Source organism: Eleginops maclovinus, chromosome 10, assembly GCF_036324505.1.
Source record: "Eleginops maclovinus isolate JMC-PN-2008 ecotype Puerto Natales chromosome 10, JC_Emac_rtc_rv5, whole genome shotgun sequence".
NCBI classification, from domain to species: Eukaryota; Metazoa; Chordata; class Actinopteri; order Perciformes; family Eleginopidae; genus Eleginops; species Eleginops maclovinus.
Window position 1 is genome coordinate 9470369 of NC_086358.1, and position 12897 is coordinate 9483265.

The 12897-nt window shown below is 41.2% G+C and overlaps 1 protein-coding gene across 3 annotated transcripts in view; it reads left to right on the forward strand.

Moving 5' to 3' along the window:
• The window catches only part of LOC134870631 (protein phosphatase 1 regulatory subunit 1B-like), a 34842-nt gene that overhangs the window by 2253 nt on the left and 19692 nt on the right, over positions 1-12897 (forward strand). Inside the window, exon 1 of one of the 3 annotated variants that reach the window (XM_063892892.1) lies at positions 447-530. The exons of the other annotated variants lie outside the window; for them this stretch is intronic. The gene's annotated coding sequence lies outside the window, so the exon portion shown is untranslated. Of the gene's footprint in view, positions 1-446; positions 531-12897 lie in introns of those variants that run through there. 3 annotated transcript variants of the gene reach the window in all.

A 12897-nucleotide genomic window follows, 5' to 3' on the forward strand; every position in this document is an offset into this window, starting at 1 on the left:
GTCTATAAAATGTCCGTAAATAGTGAAAAATGTCATTCACAGTAACTTCAAATCCAAGGTGATGTCTTCAAATGGCGTGTTATGTCAGAACAAACCTAAAGATGTTCAGTTCAATGTGACATAAAATAGAGAAGAGCATCTCAATCTCCATCCTTCAGAGGCTGAAAACTGAAATCTCTGCACATTCTTGCATTTAACATTTCTATAGTGGTCATTCAATTGTCAAAATAGCTGGCGATTATTTTTCTGTTGTAGACTAGGCCTAATCACTGTAGGTGAACCAATTGTTGCAGCTCTGCATATTCTGTGTGACAAACACAGCTTATCATCCTTTGTCCCCGACTTCCTTATATTGTCAAAAATCATATGGTGCTAAAGAGGATGCCTGTGAAACATCTCTATAAACTCATGTATTTCATTTCCTCGCCATGTTCCAGTTTTAACACAAGGGATGGAGACATGTGAACAGCTTGGCAACCTTATTGAGTGCTTTGAAGTTGACTACCCTCCTTTTTTCACCATCCCTCTAGGTGAGTTCACGTTTTACCTGATGTGAATGAATAAAAACCGACCGCCAGACAAATTAACCAGACAATGCAAATAACAGATTTGCTATAAGGTTTTGTGGTTGGTTTACAAGCTGCTTTATTGAGCTGACTCCTGTATAAATGTGCCAAACAAAAGGAATAGTCTGAGCCATTTGCTTCTCACGTATCATTCAAGTTTGAGATCAGTGAGCCTGAAGGCTGGAAACGGTCCAGAAAACAGTGAAGCATTACCAGGACACAGTTTCTGCTTCTTTGGCACCGAGTGCCTTGAAGTGCAAGGGCAGCTGGGAAGACTAGCAGCGAGGGAGGTAGAGGGAGGGAAGTGCAAGAGACGGAGGGAGAGCGAGAGAGAAAGGAGGGGTCGGCCCTATAGGACCATTTGTGATGAGGCTCATTTGCACAACGGCACTTAATTGGCTACAACAATTAATTAATGTGTTGGAAAGTTGGCACAAAAAGTTCATTTAAGAGGGTTTTAATAAGCAATTAGGGTGAAGTAACCAGTGAGGTAGAAGCAGGCAGAAATGTCGAAAACTCTGAAAGTAAAAACCGTAGCTCTTTTGGAATAATGTGCCCTATCTGCAAATCAGGATGTGGTTTGCTATTATGGGTAGTTACTTCACATCCCATTGTGAGCACTGATGACATTACGATACATTATTTTTACCCCACACTTTTACAACCCCAACTGTTCATTGCGCCCACTTTCCAAAAACAGCATTGTCTCCTCTCCCCTTCTTTCTCCCTCCCACTGTCTGCCTCCCTCTCTCTTTCTCACTCCGTGTATGAAATATCGCATGACTAATGAGTGGAGCAGGTTGAAATCCTGGGGAAGATGTCCTTGGAAGACGAATGCATTTTCAGCAGAATAATTAACTTAATTAACAAATTCACATGCATATTCATCAGCCTATTAATGTCTCCTCTGCGCGGCTTGATGAGCAGTGGGGTAATAACCATCTCATTTGCATAGCCTGTTCACACGACTCCCCATTTAAAGACAAAATAAAGGAAGGAAGAGCACAGGAGGAAGAAGGAAGAGAGAAATTGAAAAGGGAGACAACACAGAAAACAAGGGAGAGACGCAGCGGGGTAACGTGCAGAGGTGAGGAAGTGACGTGTGATGGTTGGAAATAGGCTAACAGTTTATCTGACGGATGGGTGACATGACGAGGGACGGCAAACATGAGCCCCAACAGATTGACTCCATCTCTCCCCTTCTCTTTCTCATCCCTCCAGTCAACCTTGCAAGCAGTCTTCCCCCTCCTGCTGTTTCTCCATCACCATTTCCTTGCATCCATAATATTCTTCCCTATAATGTGAAATAAGTGAGCTCTTTAATGACCATTTTAGAGTAATATCCAAGTCAGAGGACAGAATCATCACCCATCAGATGTTTGTCTTTGTGAATTGTTCTTCTACCACTCAGTGGAGAATCATATCGGTGTGGCCTCTACTTGTTTCTCTCCCTCTCTGCCTGTCTCTCTGTCTCCCCTTCCTACAGCCTCTCAGGGGGAATCTTCTTGGCATTGCTCCACTCCTTTCTTCTCCACTGCCAGGCTGCTGCTGCCGTCTCTACTCTGTTACCACTGTCTGCACACAACCTGGTGCTCCTAGCAACGCCACCTCTCTCGCATACACTCCACATGGCGGTCCGAGTGTCGCGTGTGTGTGTTTGTGTGTGTGCTAAACACACACACACCTCATGTTTACAGTAGCTCCATTGCCACTCTGTGTATGTACCGAGATAAATCTTTAGTCAACATCACATAAGCCAAATGTTTGTTCTGCCACTTTTGACAGAAAACAAAAGAAAATTGTCAAATTCAATAACAGTATAAGCTGTCCATACTTCTGTCTGTTCCTGTTTGGAAGAGTTGAGTCTCAATACACTTTTATTCTAAGTAGAACCAAACAATAACTAAGCTGAGTGAGACCATTATTTTCACTTTATTTCTTTTATTACTCAATTATCAGAACAATGTTACCCCTTTCATCATGAAATACATTACACATTTAAGGAATGTTGCTTGAGAATTTACACAAGTGCATTTCTAATGACCTTTCTGCAATTTAGCTTTTAAAACTGTCATATTTATGGACAGATAAATATAGTATAGTTACATCTTGACAAGGTGTTCAAATTGCTTTCAGTAGCAGGGTTAAACTATTATGTATATTTACTGGGAGGACTGGCACTGATTCCATTTCCTAACATATTTGTTTATTAGTATTGCCCATACAAACCAACCCATTTTCAGCCCTACATTTTCTCACATTGAAACCCGTGTTGTTCAGTTCCAGTAGTAAGAAACACAAGTTAAACACCTTGAAGGATTTTCGCTAACCAAGCTGAATGACTTTTTTCTGCTGTGGCATCTCAAGTCTGTTTGAGTTTGATGTCACATTCTGGCCTCTCTCAAAGTCAGTGCTGTATACTTTATGCACAATATATTTCTTCTCTTTTTTTACCTTGCTATGAGACACTATACATTTGCTATTTGAGTACCATGTCCTGCAAACATGCAAATTGCTTTGGGTCTGTCATGTTGGGTGTTGGGCAAACCAATCATAAAACAGGTAATACCAATCGCAAGTATTGAAACCATAAAGGGTCCAAAAGCGATTATCTAGGAATTTGTGTTGCAAGCATGTTGTAAAGTGGCTTACTTTTTGCAAGCTTTTGATGGTCTAAAGGTCCTGGATGAGTAGAAATCGTTTTGTGGCCATTGGTGAAAAATAACTTTCAGATGGTAGCAACTAATAGATTAACGCTGATAACCATGGGATGAGTTTGAAATTGAAAGGTCCTTCTAAGTCTGGTTTAGTCTTATTCTTGCCAAAGTCAAAACAAATTGACTCACACGCTTTAGCACCCACTGATAGTGTTTGAATGGGGCAGATATGTCAATGATATTGTCTCATGCTAAAAAACTGCTGTGGCATGGACATCTTTTATTATTTGCCCTTTTTATTTGTGCGTTATATCAACCATTTTCGTCCTTCACCCTGACAATATCATGTGCGTTTCCCTGAGTTCTCCATGTTATGTCATCTTAAGTGTTATGGATCACAGAATACAATTTTTTTATCATGTATATGACAATTTACGAAGTTATTGTTTTCTGAAGGGTCTCTTACACTTCTTGGGTCAGGTCGGACTGTGCTCATTGGCTAAACTCAGGCTGATGCAGGCTGTCTTGCAGCAGTCGTGAGAGGAAGGGTTTGGAAAGGCGATTGAGATACAGAGCATTAGCCGGTGTCGGGAGGAAATTAAAGGCCAGATCGCTTTCTTAATCAGAGCACAAGCACTGCGTTAAGAAGGAATTAGGTCGACAGCTGCTGTGTCGCTGCTTACCTTGCTCATGCTCTCTCTGGTCTGCACACACACATGCTCTTCACACACTCTTATTATCGTTCTCCTTTTGGTTTCACTCCTTGACCCTTCACTTTTGCTTTCTTTTATTGTTCACATTGGTTGTGACTTATTATTCCCCCATATAGTTGACTATTTTGCAGCTGGTCCTCTTCTCTTTCCATATCCAGTCTTTCTTTTAACCTCCCCTTAACATGAAAACTAAGTCAGCCACTTCTCAGCTAGTGAACACACCATGATATACACAAGCAACAACAATTACCCAAACAGAAACGCATTCTGCAAAACGTGTAGACTAAAATAGGAGGCCGAAGAGTAGAGGAGGGAAGAGAAGTGATGCATGATGGATAAAGATGGGTTTTGGTTCTGTTCCAGGAGGCTCAGTAGTACCCCTGTGGCTGATGGATGAGCTGTCATCGTTGAGCTCTTCCATGTACACCTGAGATGAATGGACAAACAGCAGTGGCCCTTTCGCTGTCTATCCATCTTCCTCTGTTTAGATGCTTTCTGCTGTCCACGCTCATTCCCCACCCACACACACAAGGGGCTCATCTGAGTTTTTGAAGACTAATGCCGTTATTTTTAGATACGAAGTACCAGTGGCCAATATTTTGTGCCGGCAGTAGCTTTATTTTTGATTTGACCATTTAATGCCAAACAACCTGGCAAGGATTGAGTGGTTCCCAGGATTTGTATTGTTGCTGGAATGATAATTAAAAAAAACAAGCTCTTAAATTTAAAGCATGGGAGACCAATGAGATAGGTTGGCAGTGGGATAACAGACTTAACTTGTTCAGCAATAAAAGACAAAAAACCCACACAAAATGGCTTCAAAAGTAGAAATTATTTATACAAATTGTCAATATGATCAAGCTGTGGAGATAGAACAATCTAAATTATAATGTAGGATAGCCTTTATTCAAACATGTCTTTCAAAAGGCCGATATAAACTGGCCAAATCAATGTCTCTCAATTTTTAAATCCAAACATCAACATTTGTATGTCAGTGCTTGCATTCCATAGTTTCAGCTCCCTAATGTATTTACAAACCATGTGTCAGAAAAACTGAAGATTCTTCACTGATGTCAGGAGTCACTCCACTTTTTAATTTGGCAAATGCAGCGTATAAATTATAATTTGTTGCTTTAATCAGTTGAATCAACTGGAATGACCCTGTGCCTGATTGCCAGCGTCTTTCTACAGACTTCCGTGTTTTTGGCATATTGTTCAGGCCATGACTCTATGGAAGTGGCAGCACTCAATATTCAGGCAAAGTTTTTTTTAAAGTTGTACAAGGTCAAATTAGCTTCTAAAAACCAGGAAAAGTACTTGGTCAATTTTATATTTTATGTGGATTATAATATAAAAACACACAAAGTTAATGTATTTAACATATTCACTATATTTTTCTTGGAAAAACAACAAAATAACTCAATAACACTAAACCATGAAAAAAATGAAATACTCCTTGATAATCCTTATATAAAAAATAGGAAATTGCTGTTTAAAACCAAAGGAAGTTTTTGAGAAGCACACTTGGCATTGCACTGCCCTCCTTAAGCTGGTTAGATGCACACAGTCCATATAAAATAACCTCTCAGTGGCACAGACACACTTTGGGGTGAAACTACTGTTTCCTCTCCAAGGGGGAAGGTTTAAAAAACATTTAATTAGGCTTTTGGCTTGGCTTCATTTTAGCCTGGAGGTGTTGGAGGAGGTTTTACAGGCTTCATCCTTTTTAGAACCTCACAGATTAAACATTTATGAGAGCAATCAGCAAACCCTATGTGTCATCTCCTGCTGTACAACTTCATCTGTAGTTTGCATGTAGTGTCCCGTTCGTGTTTTCATGGTTTATGTTGTTGACTGGTGGAGTAATGTAGCTTGCACTTCTGCCACTCTCCTGCACTGATGCACTATTGAATCGTTATAAATTGTGTTGTGAAAGTATGAATTCATTTGTTAAAAGTATGTGAATCTTAGAATCTTCCTTTCTGGTGAGCAGGCCTTGAGAGGTGCAGGATGGAAGGATGGTGCAGAAAGGCGGAGGAGATTTGGGGGGAGATTGGTGAAGGGGGGTTGTGGGGGGCAACAGATGGTACGCCACGCTGCGAGGGACGTCGGCTGCCACGGGTGGGGGGAGGTGGAGTGGGGGCAGATAAATGGGGGGTGGGAGGGGGTACTTTTCCCCAAAGTGCCAGCAGGGATGACGAGGAGGGGCACTGGCTGCACGAGTGTGTGTGATCGCGTTTGCACGAGCGTCTCCATGTGTCAAAAAGGAGAGCCATATTCAGACTTGAGTTTCTCATCGACTGAGGTGAGAAGCCTTTGCCTCATGCCCACTCAGTGTCTGTCTGCGGACTTCCAGCACCACAGAGAACAGAGAGAGCGATGACTCCCCACGCTCCAGTACACAGCTAGTTCACAGGCATGGAGACTGTATGAGGGCGATGCTGAAATTACTCGTAACCCAGTTGTTGTGGTGAACTATCCCCCACCCTTGCCCCTCCTTGTCTCCTCTCTTCTACAACACCTATACATGCACAGATGACACACATGCTCACACACATGCACACAAACGCACACCCCCAATTACAGTGGCTGCCTGCAAACACACCAGCTTCAGTGGTCTGTATATATGGTGATGCCTATTGAACAGATGTTGTGGAATTTAAGATGCAAAAGCACCCCTCCACCACCACCCATACCCAACACACACAAGTACATATATGTATATAATACACACACAAACCCTCACTGTCTCCCTCCCCCCCAGCTGGCCCTGCCATGAACGTGCCATGTGGCGCTCCATTCCCCCTGGCACTTCGACTCTGGCTGTGCCAACTCTGCTGCGTCTGGCCGCCGCCAACTGGAAAGACCAAGAAAACAGCAGACTCAAAGTGGACTCGTGTGTGTGTGTGTGTGTGTGTGTGAAGAAACACAACAACTTGAGCTGTCAGTCTTAGTAACTAAGTTGTATGTAAAACAGAAGAGAAGAGAGTCAGACATTTTTGTTTTCCAGCGTGAAAACCGACTGAAATGTCCAGTTCTGTCGGGCAGAGGATGGGATTATGTGTGTTTCTGTAGTCTGCGCAGGTGTGCGTGGTATGCAGTGTGTGTCATACTGTCAGTCCGTACATGGTGGTTGTGAATCCCTTTGGGAATGGCGGCGCAATTCCTGTTACCATGGAGATGTCCAAGCTCATCTGTAATACAATTTCAACTTGAGAGAGATTAATTCAGAGGAAAGTGTTGATTTATTCATCCTGCTGGATGCTGATGCACTTCCTCATTCGCTCTGATGTTTTACTGCGATGGCTGTCCATTCGCTGACTGGTTTTCATTTTTCAAACCTTGTCACTGTTGAAATGTGTCTGCCGGACTGCCTCTGTGCTTGTCTATCTTCATCACAGGATCAGTATGAGGATAGGACCAGTGATATTTTCAGTTTTTCTTGTATCATTTCTTTCCAAAGACTCAAACAAACCACTGTATGTATCCGTTGCCTGACATGGTTTCATTTAAGTCCAAACATCAGAGACACAACTGGATGACATGATCCGTCATTACAAAGGAAATGGGTACTGTAGTCATTTCTACAATAACCATCCTAAAGCCATAACAAGTCCTCCAAATTAAACATCAATAGATATTCTTTTTCCTTTGTCGTTTAACTTTCCTTTCATAATGTTTTCTGATTCAACCCAAATATCGGCCGGACATTTGACTCTGCATTCCTAAACTGTTACCGATCACTTAGAATTCTGTTGATGTGACAATGCTGTCGTTAAGGTTAGGTTGGGTTTAGACACAATAATGAGAGAGAAATTGTGGTTTGAGTTAAATTTAGTACTTTTACTTGTAAAGTTGAAATGGCAGAGGGACAAGTGAAGACAAGTGCCTTAATTAAGCATTCTTTCTAAACCAGCAGGGACAGTTGCACTGGTTGCATTAAGAAGTCAGATTGTATAGACGTCTACAAAAAAAAATATCTTGCTTGAATTATTGCCTCAGTCTACATTATAAACATGAGGGGTTTTTTTCTCAAGTGGTAGTTTCAATCCTCCTTCAATACAGCACGATGTTCATGTTTGAAATAATTGTCCTTTTAAGTGTCAAATTGTGATAAAGTAGCATGTTGTAGAGTGAGGCTCCTTTTTAGATAGGTTGCTACCATGGAGTTGTCGTGTTCGGATGTTCTTGTTTGTGTCTCAAAACTTTAACACTTTTGCAGTTTTATTTTATAAATGACTTGTAAAATGTTCTTCCTCAAAAATGTGGTTTAATCTTTAGTTGTACTTTGATTCACCCTCTCCTGTCACAGCTTGTTCATAATCCTGTATCTGTCAGACTATAGCAGGGGGGACTTCATAGTCATGGTTCAATTAATAAACACCTAAAGTAAAGGGTTGTTAAAAAAAAAAGCCAAAATAATTACAAACTGCATAAATCTACATCTGAAAATCTGTCAGCTAAAATCCGGTTTATGTAATGTTTCCAAAAATCTACGTTGCTCAGATGTTCAAAGCAAGTTTGGAGAAAAATAGGAAGTATGTTTTTCTATTTTAAAAGGTGCGTGTCCTCAATGGGACAATGCAGCTTTTAGAGAAGATTCTTGAGGTAAGGGTAGCTCCTAACATATATATACTTATAGCATCTTCACTTACCTTACTTTACCATTTTATAACACAACATAGATCAACACATATTTTATTGGATCAAGGGAAGATGACACATCACTCGTAAGTCAAGTTGTTCCAGTCCTGTGCTAGTATTTATGTTCACATATACATCGTTGCATTTATGTGTGCATATGCATGAGCATGTGTTCTGTCTCTGTGCGACCCTCAAGACTCTCTTAAATGCAATAGAAGCACCCCCTCCTCCCCCATTCACTCCATGCGATGGTGGGAAGTGAGAGCTCCTCTTCACATTCCTCTTCTGATAATCTCTTTTAGTCTGAGAAAGCAGGCGTGGCCTCGTATGTCAATACCTCGTCTCAGAGCTGCTACCGGGACACACACTCCATTATGTTTACCTCTTCTTAGCATTCAAAGAGGGGTCGAGGGAGACTGATCAAAGCGAGACAAAAATAGAGCATAAGGTGGAGAAGAGAAATTGGGCACCAACCCAGAGGGAAGGCGGTAACATATAGGTTTCTTTGACTTCTGATAATCAGCATGAGAGAGTTATGTTAATAACAATACCAATTAATTACCAGAACATGATTGCCAGTTGTTAGTCAGTTGCTGCTTTACATAGCACAGTATTGCTTGAATTATCACCTCAGAGTATCCTATAAATACACAGGATTATGTAACCAAAGCAAAATGGTTACAGTGTATAGTACCTACAGTAAAACCCCATAGAAGGAGATTTTAATTATAATCATTTTAAATAATGTACATTACTGTGCACATATGTCTATAGGTATTACAGAAGTTAAATAAAAGACACCACCAGCACCTCAATACTAAATGAACTTTTATGTTAAATGGTTTTGCCCGGTATGTCAAGCTTTTGAAAAGCATTGTATTTTACATCTGCCAGTGCGGGCCATTACGATACCAGTAGGCATAACAAATTCCACTACTGTGGAGATTTAATGTGCTCTGCTGTTAAGTGGTAAAATAGATGTGCATTGTATAGGCAATTGGCCAAAATGAGATGAGAATATATTGCCATATTGTTTAATGGCAAAATCCAATAAGATTCATCCGTTGATGCAACAACATCCAAGGGTTGGATGTCTTTAAAGCCAGCGCAGAATAAGAAGATGAAGTAAAATATTTCAAGTTCAAATGACAAGATTTTCTGTTAACAGTTTTCTCTTTTACAAACCTCTTTCATGACGTGATGCTATTATGTCCTCTCATATTGATCAGACTACTACTCTTAGAAATCTTCTAAATAACTTAAGCTGTAACATTACAAAAATTAATGGCAAGGGAAAACATTGATAGACAACTATAATATATACAGTATATATTTACTGTATAATTTCTTGGAAACATGTTACCGTAGGAAACAGATCTGTCAACATGATTTTATGTACTGTAAATTAATACAGAAACAGACCTAAACCCACACAAACACGCTTTATTTATTAGTGCTTTTCTCGGCCACCTTTCAGACTAAACAGGTGTTACTTATGCACAAAATACACACATGGTCAAATGCACACTTAGAGGTCAGAGCCACACAAAGTCGAAACCTGTGGGTGGCTGCGAAGGCAAAGCCAGCGACTAAAGAGGTGTGTGTGTGTGTTAGCTTGTGTGGTAGCCTGTGTGTGTGTTGTGAGCATCTGCATGTGTGAGAGACTCGGTGGTAGTCTCTGTATGTGTGAGAGACTGTTTAAATTCAGTGACAGCTGTTCATTAGTCCATTACAACCCCACACTGCTGATTCCTCAAAGTGGCAGACACCAGCAGAAAGAGATGATGATAGCACGAACTCTACGGGAAGGACAAAACGCATAGCTGCAGAAAAACAGTTAATTTATTTTAATTCGTCTTTATTTTACATTTTTCTTTTTGATTCAGATATGCGCCCTGGTGGCAACTAACAGAGTTGCAAGCTCTTAATGACATTCCCCTTTTTCTCACCATTCATTCTATTTACTGTTATATGTTGTATGTCCTGTGCTGTGTGTACATCTGGGGGCTGTCTGTTGTGTATGAGTGGGACATTATGGCAACATATGGACACTAGCATGAGTCTATTTCACTGAACTTTAAATTAAATCTTCACACCTGGCAGTCTTACTGTACTTACATTAGAAACCTTTTGGTTCCACTTGCATGTTTTTCTTACAAGGGAGAGTTCTACTTTAACTTCATTCAGGGCAGAGAGTTCAAATACATTTTTGGCACCAGTAAAGCCAGAGACCAGTAAACCCACCATCACAATTTATTCCATTTGCTGCTCATTTGATACGACTATAATGACACAATGGCAGCAAAATCTATGTTTGAGACATTTTACTCTTTGTATTTTTAATAAAAGATGGATATTTTAATTTGGATTCAAATTAGTTTGTGTTTAACCAAATGCTTTCAATGGCTCCACACTAATGTTGCCAAGCATTTCTGCTATAAATAATCTTATTATTTATACCAGCCTATTGGACAGCATCCTGTTTTGTAGACGCATGAGCAGTTACGGTAAACATGTAGTAGAAGAAGAGGGGACTGTTCATATTTGATGGATTTAGAGAAAACGTTACTCCTTCACTTTCCCAGATTCTTCTCTGGTAGGAGGAGATTTAAACCCCAAAACAGCAGATCGCCTCTCTAATCTCCCAGCTATAACCTCTGTGCTTAACCTTTTTAGAGTGAACCCCATCCATACTACCATCCATATGTCCAAAAAAACACTTGGCACTGAGCCTGGAAATCTACTACACAAAATAAACCTCCACTTTTGACGACGTGATGGAAGCATATCTGAGCTAATATTCTCTAATATCCAATTTATTTTTGTACCTTATGTCCTTTCAGTAACTATAACATAAGTCCCTGTTTAACATGTTAGGAATATCTAAACTAAATACATTTGACCGCATTCCAGCTGTTATTACTGACCTCTTTCTTGACCTTCGCCAGCATCTGGCCAGAAGTCTCCACTGAATGATGTCATACATATTTAAAAATAATAATAAATAAATAAAAGTCTTGGACTGGAGTGTGGTTTCAGTCAAAACGTACTCAAAATGGCAGGCACACAGTTAGACACAATTGCAGGGGTGAGAACTAGTGTGTGTGTGTGTGTGTGTGTGTGTGTGTGTGTGTGTGTGTGTGTGTGTGTGTGTGTGTGTGTGTGTGTGTGTGTGTGTGTGTGTGTGTGTGTGTGTGTGTGTGTGTGTGTGTGTGTGTGTGTGTGTGTGTGTGTGTGTGTGTGTGTGTGTGTGTGTGTGTGTGTGTGTGTGTGTGTGTGTGTGTGTGTGTGTGTGTGTGTGTGTGTGTGTGTGTGTGTGTGTGTGTGTGTGTGTGTGTGTGTGTGTGTGTGTGTGTGTGTGTGTGTGTGTGTGTGTGTGTGTGTGTGTGTGTGTGTGTGTGTGTGTGTGTGTGTCCAGTGATGAAGGAGCCAAGCAGGCAAGGGTGTGATGTACTTTAAGAAGTTGAAAGTGTTAGATACAAGTGACCATGTGCCATGAGCGAGAAAAACTGGAGAGAAGAAAGTAGAAAGGTGAGGAAAAAAGTGATATGCCAGTGTTGTAAAAGTGCTGTGTGAGGGAAGAAATAAGTGATGGGTGTGAGAAGAAAAGAGAAGTTTGTGTGTGGGATGAAGCGGAGACAGGAAAGGGGGCAAGGGGGAACAAAACGAAGCCAACATGCCAGGGAAGGAAAGGAGACAGAGGGAAGGAGATGAGGAAGGAGCAGAGGAGCGGGGGCAATGAGCTGGATTGAATACCATCTGACAGGTCCAGCTGGGAGTTTGCCCACCCCGCAGCACCGCAAAACCCTTCAATATGGAGGCCAATTACTGCTGCCCGCGTGACCGTGGCATGGCAGCATCAGAGACGCAAACCCTCCTCCTCGCCTCTCCTTTCCTTTTTCCTCTGCCTCACCCCCCCTTACCCCCTTCATTGCCTCACACTTCCCCCCCCCCCCCCCACAAAAAATAAATAAAAAACACTCACCATCTGTGCAGAGTGACAACAACCTCTATACCCATACCATGCACAACACAGACTGTACACTGCACACACACTTTGGGCAAACACAGCAAATCCTAACTCATGTGTGCTTTTATATTTGGGAGCAAGTGGTTTCATTGTGTTTGAGAGTATGTGTCCAAAAACAACACAGAGAGGTCTGATACTTTCACACCTTCTGTATGTTTTTCTCCTTCTTTAACACACAAAGACAGTAGGGAGTTTACCATCACACACACAACCATTGTTTCACAGATGCAGGGGAATTTCGCCTCATCTCTCTTCCCAGAGCTGGGGCGTGGCGCTCAGGCTGGCAG